At 50.1% G+C, this 12,484-nt stretch overlaps 1 pseudogene; it reads right to left on the bottom strand.

Annotated features, from left to right (window-relative positions):
• Nucleotides 1–2,182: 2,182 nt before the first annotated feature.
• LOC105704784 (intraflagellar transport protein 70A-like) lies at nucleotides 2,183–5,443 on the bottom strand (annotated as a pseudogene).
• Nucleotides 5,444–12,484: the final 7,041 nt, after the last annotated feature.

The raw sequence follows: 12,484 nt of genomic DNA, 5'->3' as shown, positions 1-12,484 counted from the left end.
GACCAGCCTGACCAACAAGGCGAAATCCCATCTCTACTAAAAATACAAAAATTATCCAGGCATGGTGGCAGGCACTCATAGTCCCAGCTATTTGGAGGCTGAGACAGAATTGCCTGAACCAGGGAGGTGGGGGTTGCAGAGAGCTGAGATATTGCCACCATACTCTAACCTGGGTGATGGAGCAAGACTCCGTCTCAAAAAAAAATGTAATAATTGAATTAAATACCACATTAGATCGGGTGAACAGGGTAAATACAGATGAAAGAGGAAGCCAGTCATTACTTTAAAGATATGGATGTTGGTCAGGTGTGGTGGCTCACGCCTGTAATCCTAGCACTTTGAGAGGCCGAGGCAGGCGAATCACAAGGTCAGGAGTTCAAGACCAGACTGGCCAATGTGGTGAAATCCCGTCTCTATTAAAAACATACAAAAAATTAGCTGGGCATGCTGGCTCATGCTGGCTCATGCCTGTAATCCCAGCTACTTGGGAGGCTGAGGTAGGAGAATTGCTTGAACTGGACCTGGGAGGCGGAGGTTGCAGTGAGCCGAGATCGCGCCCACTGCACTCCAGCCTGGGCTACAGAGCAAGATCCATCTCAAAAAAAAAAAGATAATGTATGTCACAGTGTGGACTTTGGAGCTGGTCCACTTTAGTTGGGAGAATTTGTAGAGCATTTGTTTACAAAAGTACTAATCACCCAGGTATGTTTGGGCAGAAGGGACTGGAAAAGCCAAGGGCAGGGGCCTGGCACAGGCAGCAGAAGCAGAGCTCTTGCCAGCAGAGGTCCCAAGAGACCAGTGGAGTGGGAACCGTGGGGAGAGGGTGCCCAGAAGGAGCAGGGACACTTGGCCGGGGACGCAGTCAGCCAAGGCAGCCTCAAAAGAGGGTTTTCACAGAAACAAATGCATTGACCACTTCCTTCCCACATCTTCGGCTGAGGCTCCCAAGGCAAGTGGGGAGAGCAGCTGCACGTGGCCTCGATCACGTGGGCCCACAGGGAGGCAAAGTGAGCCAGGTAAGCCTCCCTGCTCACAAGGATGGAGTCCTGACAGGAGGGCCAGCCCTGACAATGTCTAACCACGCCCAGTGCTTGAGTGGGGTTGCGTCCTCTCGACTTTGAGGGATTGGGAGGGTGGGATGGTCCTGCAGGCGAGGGGTTTCTTCACAAAGAGCACAGTGGAGCAGCTACAGGCACCCACAGCCCCTCCGGGTGAGGGGCCCTAGGCAGGCTTGGCTGGGAAGTGGGGTGTTGGTGGGAGGGGCATCCTCCTGCAGCCCCTCCCAGTGAGGAGCCCTCGACGGGCTTGGCGTCGCCGGGATAGGCTTCTCTCCCTGCAGATGTGTTCAGGGCAGGCCTCCCTGGCCTGCACCAACCTTTGCCATTCTCTTGCCTCCTCCCCTCCGACGGCCACACGAGACACCAGCCTGTCCAGCGCTCTCTATAGGCTTTGTCAGTTTTCCCAAAATGCCAAAAAGAACACAGGGGGAGTCTCGGGGATGAGTGGACGTCTTTGCCTTCCCATCTTCATCTTTCCTGAGCCACACCCGCGGCCCTGTTCCTCTTCCTTGCCACCCTCAGAAACATCCTTAATCCCTTCTCTTGAGTTGTGACAGGAGGATTTCTGGAGCCAGACTCCTGCTGGAGCTGACCTGATAGCTGGGGGAAGAGGACACTGTGCCTGTCCACAGCCCTTCACTGCAGGGGACCCCCGGCGGGCACCAGGCTAGAGCCAGACTTCACTGAACACTGGTCCCCCTCCACCCACAGGGTCCCAGCTCTTCGGCCCCAGCCTGGCTTCCAGCCTGGCACACGGGGCCACTCAACACCATTCAGTGGTGCAGCCAGAGTTCAGAAACCAGGGCGATGCTGAGGAAGCGGGTGAGGGGCAGGGAGAGAAGTCACAGACAGTGAAGACCCAGTCATGCCCGCTGCCTGGGGGAGGCCAGGTCCTCAGGGGAGAATCAGAAAAGAGGGGAAGGGGGCTGGGGAAGACCAGCAAGAGGCACTCATGAATGAGGAAAAGAGAGAGTTAAAAGGAGACAGAAAGGATACATCGCACGAGGCCTCTCTCTGCTTCTGAGTCCAAGGATGAAGTGAAGGGCAGTGCCCCGAGCAGGGACAGAGCAGCTGCTGGGAGAAGGTCCAGCCCAGCAGCCACCGGGCTCTGGCACTGTTGAGCAGGTGCCATGGAGCTGGAGTGACTGAGGGGTTGAATGTTTCATTCCATTTCATTTTCTTTTTTTTTTTTTAAGGCAAAAATCCAAATGTTTTATTAATAATCAGTATAACATCCAAGAATAAGATAACAATCATTTACAGCAGGGGTTAACATGTACAGTAAGCCAAAATCCTAGCAAACATTAATATAAAACACAATTATATATTTCCTAGCTGATTTGTTTATATATCCAGGTCATAAAAACAGAAAGGCAAACTTTTTTCTATATGGCTTCTACAAAATAAGATGTTACAGCCAAAAGTAATTGTAAAGGCTTCTGATAGTTCAAATGACTGTGAAACCCCAACGAATAAAGGAATTTCTGAAAGTGTAAAATTAGAAGGTATGGAACTCATACTTTAGTCTTCTCATTCTCACTTCAGTGCTTATTTTTTCCTAATAAAATTAAAAAGTAAAAAAAATTTCAGTTTTCAAAAAGACTGAAAATATGAATAAGCTTCTACACTTAACATGTCAGTATACACAAGGAGGCAAAATTACTTCTGTAAAATCAAAAATAGAAAATGAAGAAAATGTTTGTTATAAAACTTAAGCAACCAATCAACCAAATTACAAAAAAAAAAAAAAATTAAGTCATCGACCAAATCTCATAACCTGAAAAGAACCAAGAAAAGAAATTCCCATTATACTTGTACTTCTAAAAAGGACTTAGAGAAGGTCTAAAGTAGAACTTTGTTGCGATCCAGAAAGTTAAAAGGACTGAAAAACTGGAGAAATAGAGTTAAGAATTAGATTTATTAGACAGCACAGTCTACCCTGAGATGGCAAAATAGACATGGCTTTATTTACTGATTGAGAAGTGGTCCAGCCATAGGCTAGCAGTCATCTACATACCAGTGACCAAATGCAAACATACACATACTGATAGAGCTTTGGTCCATGACATACCCTTTGCACAGCTCAAAGCTGAAACATCAACTCTATTTGGGGTTACCTGCTTAAACAAAGATGTCACTCTTGCAACTGTTGCTTGAGGGCAAGACCAGATGGTTGTCACTAGTAGGAAGAAAGCAGAAGTGATTCAGCTTACACTGCATAGTCCCTACTCTTCTGAATTAAAGGAAAAAGTCGTTCAAACATACTACTTGTTATTATCATTTAAAGTGTATAAAGTTCAAAATAAAACAAATATAAAGATGCCAAGGCTAAGTACAGATTAAAAAGTGTGATAGGTAAGAAAGCCATTTTGAAAAAAGCCACTATCAGCCAGAACTACTTATTCCATCCTATAATCTCATAAATTAAAGCTTTCAATTGTCTGGACTCATCTGTGACTGTATTCTTCCCAACATGCATTCTTTCTTCTTCCAGGGGTTCCTCAATAACAGCAGGTATGTTTGTGCCATGAAGTTCACAGTGTCCTAGAAACTGGACACATTCTTGAATAACACTGTCATGAATGACTATCATGTGTTTTGACATGCTTTCTAACAAGGACAGGAAGCATCTTTTGGCATAATACCAGGTATCTGTTCCCAGCTTTTTATTATAAGGCTCCAAACTTTTGATAACTCGAGAAATACCAAACTCATAGTTCCCTTTGGCGCAATAAAGAGTTCCTATCACCAAATTCACAATGCAGAGATGGTACATTTTCTTATCTGGGTCATGATAAGAGAGCTGCTCTTCCTCCTTTTCGATCTTCCTCATCAACTCCTCTGCTTCTTCATTTTGACTTGTCATAATATAGGAAACACAGAGATTAGCCAGTACAATAGCACTGACACTCAGGATGTTATCATAATGCTTCTTAACTATGAGTTCATAGAAACCAATGGCTTCTTCGTATTTGTTTTCCTGCATGAACAGAACGTGAGCCACATTCAGCTTCCACACATCATGGTCATTACAGAATTCCACAGATTTGCGGAAGATCTTCTCCACCATTGCATAATTTTCAAGGTTCCAGTAGATTTTTGCCTGAGCCATCAACACGGGAATATACTTCTCCAGGGTTTCATCATATTCATTCACTGCCTTTTTGATAGCTTCATCATCTTTATCGTCCTGTACTTGCTTAGTGAGTCTCTGAAGCTGCTCAGTCAGCATCCCTGCTAGCCCAGCAAGCTTAAGGAGAGCCTCTTCAGGAGCTGTCAGGCAAGTGATCATGGCATCCAAGAAGTCATAGAGATAGGGTGTGAGGAACCTGTAAGTCAAATGGGCATTTTCTGCCAGGGCATCTGCTGCAAGGTGAAAAATACTCATATTTACAGTAGAGCAGTAATAGGTTGCCAAAAGTCTCCGGGGGAAAGGAATTCTGCTGGAGCAAAAACTGTAGCTTTTCAAACCCTTCTGTAGGCCTGGCATCCATGTTCATTAGTGCCCGGTTGTGTAGAGTCACAGGGTCCAACTCTTCCTCTGCCCTGGGTGGCATGTCAGTGAGGGCTTTTTGGGCTGCCTGATAGTTTCTCAATTGGTATTCTATGGCTGCCTTAAGGTTGAAGGCTTCCACCAAAGCGGTCTGGTGGAGGACTAAGGTGTTGCCAACACTGCGAACATCAATGCCCTCAGTGGTCATGCCCACACCTAGCTCAGGGTGCTGGCGGATACCACGCTCAATAATCTCAGTGATGTGCTTCAGCGCCGAGGTATACTGCCGGCTGCTGTAATAAGCCAAAGCCAGGTTGTAGGAAAGGTCAGGTTGGTAGCCCGAGGCCTGCAGGGCCGCAAAAAACCTGAAGCACGCAGCTTCATACTGTCCCTCCTTGTAGAGCAAACAACCCAGGCTGACCTGGCCATCGGTCTCATTCTCGACCCCACTACCTTCTCCCCCTTCCCCACTCAGCAGCTGCTCCACCAGGCTCCCGGACCCCGGCAGATGGCCCCCGCTGTATTTGATGGCAGCTTGCAGGCGGAGGACCCAGCTGTGGTAGGCGGGGTTATCCATGAGAAGGCAGGCGACCCGGGTGGCCTCCGGATAAAGGCAGGCCTTGTACAGGGCCTGGGCCTGGTACAGGCGGTACTGCTCCAGTTCCGGGTGCAGCCGGCCCCGCTGCTCGTAGCGCTCGGCCGCCAGCCCGAACTCCCGCAGGCGGCAGCAGCAGCAGCCCAGCGACGACAGGCCGGCGCGACTCCGCGGGCTCCGCTGCGGCTCTCGGCCCGGCAGCTGCACCGCCTCGGCGTAGCGGGCATCGCGGATGAGCCGGTACACGACCGCGGTGAACTCCCCGTCGGGGATCTGCGCGCCGCTCAGGGCCGCCATAACCGCCACGGCAACCGGAAACCGGAAACCGGAAACCGGAAACGGAAGACTGCCGGGTACTTTCCACGGAAGAAATCTGCTAGGACTGAAAAGGAACCGTTCTCGTTAGTCTCTCAATTTCGGTTTGATTTTCAAAGATCTGGACTGCGGAGCGGCGGCACTTAGGAGGGGAAAGGCTACTCCTCCGGGCTGTTCAAAGACGGAATCTCGCCTTCCCGGCATGCACCATTCCATTTCATGTCATTTTCATTCACCTAAATGGAAGCAAGCGTGCCATGTGCCCAGCAGCCACCGCAGCAGGTACTGCAGGTCCAGGGACGCAGAGCCGCGGAGGACGCAGCGCTTGCTGCCCTGGTCTGCCTTGCAGGGTTGTTCACTGCCTGAGCTCATGGCCCATCCAGTAGGATTCCCTGAGCACAGGAGAACAGGTCAGGCACTGTGTGGCCCTGGGGACGCCTGGACAGTAAGGTCAACATCCAGGCCCTAGAGGGGTGCCCAGCAGGGCCCACTGACAACACGGGTGCAGAACAGGCCACACAAATGATGTGCTGGGCACAGTCAGAGCAGCCGGGGCTGAGGGGAGGAGACCCTCCCTGTCATCAGGAGCCCACTGTCGTCACCTTTGACTGCATGAGAGCTGGGCATTCCCCAGCTCAGCGTGGAGCCCACAGCCTGGACATCTGAGAAGGGGTCCTTTCCACGTTCGAACTGAATTCCAGTGCAGAGGCGTGTTTGGCAGATGGATGCCAAACTGAGTACTGGATGGGGAATGATGAGGAGGACACAGTCACTGCCCTGCGCAGGATTCCTGTCCCTGCGAGTGAGAGGATGCAGGGACTGAGCCTGTGCATTCCAAGACCCTTCAGAGAAATTCTCAAGTAGACATCTTCTGGGCCATAAAGGGAGCAGTGAGACCCAGCTCCACCCAGGCTTGGCCCATACCTTGCCCTGCACTGGAACCCCATGCCCCTCATCCCTGCCACTGGAACATGGGCTGCAGTGCCCCTGGCTACAGATGCAAGATTCCCTAGAGTGTAAAGGCATTTCTGGGCCAATTTTTTTTTGAGACAGAGCCTCACTCTGTCACCCAGACTGGAGTGCAGTGGCATGATCCTGGCTCACTGTAACCTCCGCCCATGTTCAAGTGATTCTCCTGTCTCAGCCTCCTGAGTAGCTGGAATCACAAGCACCCACCACCATGCCCAGCTAATTTTCATATTTTTAGTAGAGATGAGGTTTCACGATGTTGGCCAGGCCAGTTGGCGAACTCCTAACCTCAAATGATCTGCCCTCTTAGGTCTCCCAAAGTGCTGGGATTACAGGCATGAGCCACCTCACCCGGCCTGGGCCAGACAATTCTTGACCAAAAGTGTCTGGACAAGAACTGGTTGTTAGGCAACTTGCAGAAACAGATGAATAGTGAAAAGCGATCTCTGTCCCAGCCTGGGGGAGAAACAGCCTCGGAACCTGTGGTCCCAGCCTGACCCTGCAGCCTGTCCCTGCTGACCCATCTCCTGGCCAGTTAGTGCCAGAGATGTGGAGACCTGCCTTCTCTTCTCCGCCTTGAACCAACTTGTTGGTGCGATTCCAGGGTCATGAGGGAGGGTGCCTGGCATAGGACACAGGTGGATGGAGAAGATGACAGGACAGGAGGGACACTTCCCTCTTCAGATGTGTAGAATGGCATCCATGCAGTGCTCACCGCCATGGGGCTGCACCTGCCGCATGTCACTCAGAAGGAGCACGAGCATGGCTGAACAGACACGGGGACTGGGCTCAGGCGATGATGCTCTTTTGATCTTGAAACCCTGGAACCCCCACTTGGCCTGGGTGCCCCTGAGTCTTCCTCTGTCTGTGCAAATCTTTTCTCTCTCAAGGTTCCAACCAGGGAGGGCTCTGGGTACCGCTCTATCCCATGGAGCCCACTGGCGCTGCTCCCGAATCCTAGAAGCCTCTTTGTGGGGCCGCTCATTTTCACTTTGAATCACACACAGCAGGGGTTTCCTTGAGCCCATGGGGAGGCAGTGGGCTATCAGTTAGGACTTCTAGGACCATATGGTCATGAGAAGGGATGCTGGGATGAACAAACAACATTTGTCAATTCAGGAAGCCTTTTTGTTTTGTGGGGAAAAAATATTGATACCTACAAGGCAAACAAATTCTATTTAAACACAATGTATTTCACACATATATATGAGCCAGAAGGAAACTCAAACCATAATGTGTCTGAGTTTTTATTGATTTATAAATAACAACTCAGTGTCACTCTGTCACCCAGGCTGGAGTGCAGTGGTGTGATGACAGCTCCCTGCAGCCTCCACTTCCTGGGCTCAAGTGATCCTCTCTCTTCAGCCTCTTGAGTAACTGGGGCCACAGGCACTCACCACCATGCCTAGCTAGTTTTTAAAACTTTTTTGTAAAGAAGGAATCTCATTATGTTGCCTGGGCTGGTCTCTAACTCCTGGGCTCATGTGATTCTCTCACCTGGGCCTCTCAAAGTGCTGAGATTATAGGGGGGACCCCTGTGCCTGGCCTCATTTTATATTTATATTCACCCAAAGTGACAACCTCGACAGGTTTCCTTGCAAAGGCGTGCAGAGGACAGCAGGAACTTCAACGAGTAGATCAGGAGGCCTTGGGAGGGGCTCGGCACCGTCCCCGCCCCGCCACCGCGAGCGCAGGAGGAGGACCACCTGCTGTCCTGACGCTCTTCCCTAAAGAAGCCCTCATGTCTGCTTTCATATGATAGTGTTTCTTGCTCACCACACAGGAATTACGGCTGGCAGGAGTGAAAGAGACAGACTTTCCACACGGGATTTTCCATTCTTGGCAACATTGTAAAAAGCAAAATATTAGACCCCAGATGGTGAAACGTGGAGGAAGATTCCCCCAGCTCTGCCTAGAGGCTCCTTTCTCCTGAGGGTCTCAGCAGCACTGGGTGGATGCGGCTACACCGGGTTCTGACTATAGCAGACAGGAGCCCTGTTCTGCATCCAAGCTATTGAGATCCTGGGAGGGCTGACTGAGGCCGCCTGTAATACCAGTGGGAATGAGCGTGGGGCCAGAGTGATGCCGCAGTGGGGGAAGTTATTTCATTAAAAATATATATATATATTTAATTTTAATTTAAAAATTTTTAAGACAGGGTGTTGCTCTGTCGCCTAGGCTGGAATGCAGTGGTGCCATCATATTATAGATGACTGCAGCCTCTATTTCCAGGGCTCAGTGATCCTCCTGCCTCAGCCTCCCAAAGTGTGGGGATTACAGGCGTGAGCCACTGTACCTGGCTGGAAGTTTTCATCTGATGCGAAAAGTGTCTGAGGGAGCAAAGACTCTGGGATGGTTAAGTCAGGCCTGGCAAGCAGCCCACACCGGGAGGCTCGGGAAATCCTAATGTACATCGATCTCACAGTGTTGGTTCACGGTCTTCCTAGGCAGCAGAGAACGTGCCTGGGATTTGGAATCAAGGGGCTAAACTGCAGCCCCTGGTTTCCCACTCGCTGCATTCAGGACCTGCTGAATTCTTCCACCTCCTCAAGCCTGGGTTTCCACGTATGTCAAGCAAAGACCATGAAGGGGCCTTTTCTTTAATCATGGTCTATCACGCACCATGAGGGAAAAATCCAAAGGCCTGCTTGGAGGTGAGATGTATTATTAACGGAAGTCATTGGCTCAGTGGCGGATTCTGAAGCAGGGCGCTGTCCGTTTACAACCCCGTGAGCATTTGCTGGGTGGTGATGAGACTTCCCCCAGATTTCCTGAGGTGTCCCTGGCAGAGAGTAAACCTCAGAGGCAGCAGCAGGCTGCTGGGCACAGTGCTGGGTCTGAGCAGATGCTTGTTACTCACCATCCTCTTCTCGGCTCCGGGCCGCGCCCCGCCAACAAGACAGAAAGGCACCCCACCAGCATCTCGGGAGCTCTAGCAAGGCAACCCAGGAGGCTCAGCGGCTCCTTACTACATGGGGGTTCTAATGGCGTGAACAGCTCTTGCCTATTTGTTTTTAATGTGGGTTTTATTGTTATTTAGGTACGGCAAGAATGCAGACATGGAAATGATGAAAAGATAGTCTGTTATGTTCACAGGGCAAGAGGACAGGCCATTCCACGCCACACAGGGCCACATGGAGAGGTACCAGGGTCAATCAGGAAGCAGAGAGAGTGAGGGGAAAATGTGCCAGGCAATTAGGGACAGCCCCGTGCCCTGGAGCCTACAGAAATGACTCACTAGCCAACCCTACACCACCTGCCCTGCCTCACCCACTCCTTCCTACACATGCCACCGTGCAGGCTCCTGCCTCTGCCTCCTGGGCCATCCTGGGGCTGCCTCGTGTGGCCCTGCATGGCACACCTCCCGTTTCTAATCGATATACACACTTCCTCCTCCTTGACAACATTTCCCTGTCTGCCTTCTTACCATACCTGATCAAAATGAGTCTCGTTTGAAAACACACTGATTCGGCAAAGCAATCACTCATGTCAACAAATGAATAGCATTCTCACAGAGAGAGTGCCGAAGCTGAAATGGTTCAGGTAATTAACATACCTTGTAGAGGGACTGGAAATAGCTCCACATTAGATCTATTTCAGATGTAAGGACAATAAATTTGTTAGAGAGCCAGTGAGTCAGGACGCAGCTCCATTTGCCCAGTCACGGTTGCATCACAACCTTAGATTTGAGCGCCGATAGATCTGACAAAAATCAACAAAAGCACATAGCACATACGGAATAAAGACGGTTGTGTATTTTGTTATGACTTGTAAATTTTGTGCTATAATGTACTTTGTATGAGTAAAACTTGTCATAAAGTGCTATCAGGATACTCATACACCTCTCGTTGCTGGAGAGCCGGTTCTTAGACACTGAGCCGCACCCCCATCCCTGCGGCAGCGCTGCAGACACTTTCCAGTCCAGCGCCCCACTCCCTTAGCAGCATTCAGCTCCTGGGGATCCAGCCCGCTCGGTGGCCACAAGCTTCCGTAATACTGTGCCGAGGTCCCAGAGGGGTCCAGGTGCTGGCCAGATCAGTGTGTGCCGAGCAGCTGTGACTGTGGGAGACACAGCTCCTTGTTCTCCTTTTCCCATAACAGACAGTCCAAGTGAGATGAGAAGTGACTGTGCATGTAAAGCTTATCAAACCTAACTTTAAATACCCAAAACTGAATTCTACAGAAAGGTCACTCCCAGAAACTGTTGCTGGTGTGATGTATGACTGTATGAGCCAGAGTGGCTTTGCAGACAATGGAAACTGAGACTATATCCAGAGGCTGCTTGCCCACAGCTAGAAAAGTCAGTTTGGATCTAGGCTGGAGTCGGGAAGTGGTGACGGGCTGAAAGGAACAAGGGCTCCCCTCAGCTGCAGGCATTTGCTAAACCCCGACATAGGAACGGGCTCAACACACCAGCCCTATGCTGATACAAGTCCTTATGTGTCCCTGCATCTCCTTCCAGTGTCCCTGGCAAGTGGCTCCCTCAGAGAGGGCCCGCAAGGACAGATTTTGCTTTTCCAGGACGTGTTGGGGATGAGTGAGCCAGGGCTAAGCTGGCAAGGAAAGGGCAGCTTCTATAAACCCTGCAGAATGGACACAGCTGGAGACTGCCCTGGGAAGGGAGGTGCCCTCCCTCTGTCCGGGTGAGCAAACCCAGGAGTGTGAGCAGGCTCTTCCCAGCAAGGGGTGCTGGCAGATAGTGACCCGGGGGGTGTCTCTATCTATCCTCCTCAGCTGCAGGGGACAGATAAGATCTGGGACACATTTATGTGACACTAACAGCCAGGAGCCCAGTAGAAACTTTTCTCTACTGAAAAGTTTCTCGTTTTTAAATGTCTCCCTGGATGCCTGGGCTGCCAAAAGAAAGGGCTTTTTATTCCCAAATTCTCCTTGTCTTTCAGTGCTAGGTAGGTAAAGGCTTCCCAATTAGTTAGCAGACAGATAAATGGTGACTTTGATTTTCTTGCGTATAATCAAGAATCATTCTACTAGAAGGATCCATTCTAGTATTCTACTACAGAAATCCATAGAGCCTGATTTCTAATTCTCTAATTAAAATGTGTTCATACCCTAGATATTCACACTAATATTGAAGAGTTCTCAGTTTTCCTTTTAACCACAACTGTGACCTTTCAGGTTCCATTTCCTCAGTCTGCCTACTGAAAATAAGGCAGCGTCTTTTTTGCCTGCCAATGTTGTAAAAAAATAGGTATTCTGCAAACACGAATTTTAGGAGCAGCATATAGTTATTCATCAAGCTCTCAGGATAACTTGCAAAGTTCATCACTTGCTCGTTCCTGCAATAATTAAACAGAAAAATAAGGCACTGCTCAGAACACAGTTGAAACTACCTGAAGACAACTTTAGTATCAAAAAATATTAATGCCTAGCAATATTTACGTCTCAAAACTTGAATAATTTTTCTCACGAACCAATGAACTCCAAGCCAGCCCTCTAATGAAATTCTACTTCATTTTTATTTAATGCTCATTTGAATGTTACATTAAATTCATATTTTCAAAGCGAATAGTTGAAAAGATTGAAAATGCCAATAAACTAATTTACAGCATAAAATGTAAAAGTCATTGTGTCACGCAGGCTCGTGAACTACAGTGGATTTTAAAAGCTGAAGAGCTCAGGGCAGGTGTCCCGTACCCGAGGCGTGCGCTCCCGGGGTCGCATCCCGCATGGCCAAGCCTGTGTGCTGTCACCGGGCCCGGCGTCTTGAGCTCTCTGCGCCCGTCCCCCTAGACCGGCTGTGGGCACGACAGCCTCAGACGGGGCAGCGGCCCGCGAAGGGGCGCTCAGGAGACGGCGGAGCTGGCCTGGGGCCGCGCTAGGCTGAACTCCGCTGCGCACTTAACAGAGACGTGAAAGGCAGGCGCTAACGCCGGCCGAGGAGGCGCCGGGCTCTCTGGCTCCGGTTTTGCTCTCCCGCTGTCGCCCTGCTGTCTCCACCTGCCAGTCACAGCGGCGCGGGGGACACACTGGAGCCAAAGGAGCTTTCATGAAAATGTTTATTACCCAATGAAAATATTCACCCAGTGCTTCCGT

Source organism: Aotus nancymaae, unplaced genomic scaffold (genome assembly GCF_030222135.1).
Source record: "Aotus nancymaae isolate 86718 unplaced genomic scaffold, 86718_ANA_hifiasm-v0.15.2.pri h1tg000029l, whole genome shotgun sequence".
NCBI classification, from domain to species: Eukaryota; Metazoa; Chordata; class Mammalia; order Primates; family Aotidae; genus Aotus; species Aotus nancymaae.
The sequence above is the reverse complement of the archived record's forward strand: the minus strand, read 5'-3'. Positions and strand labels throughout refer to the sequence as shown.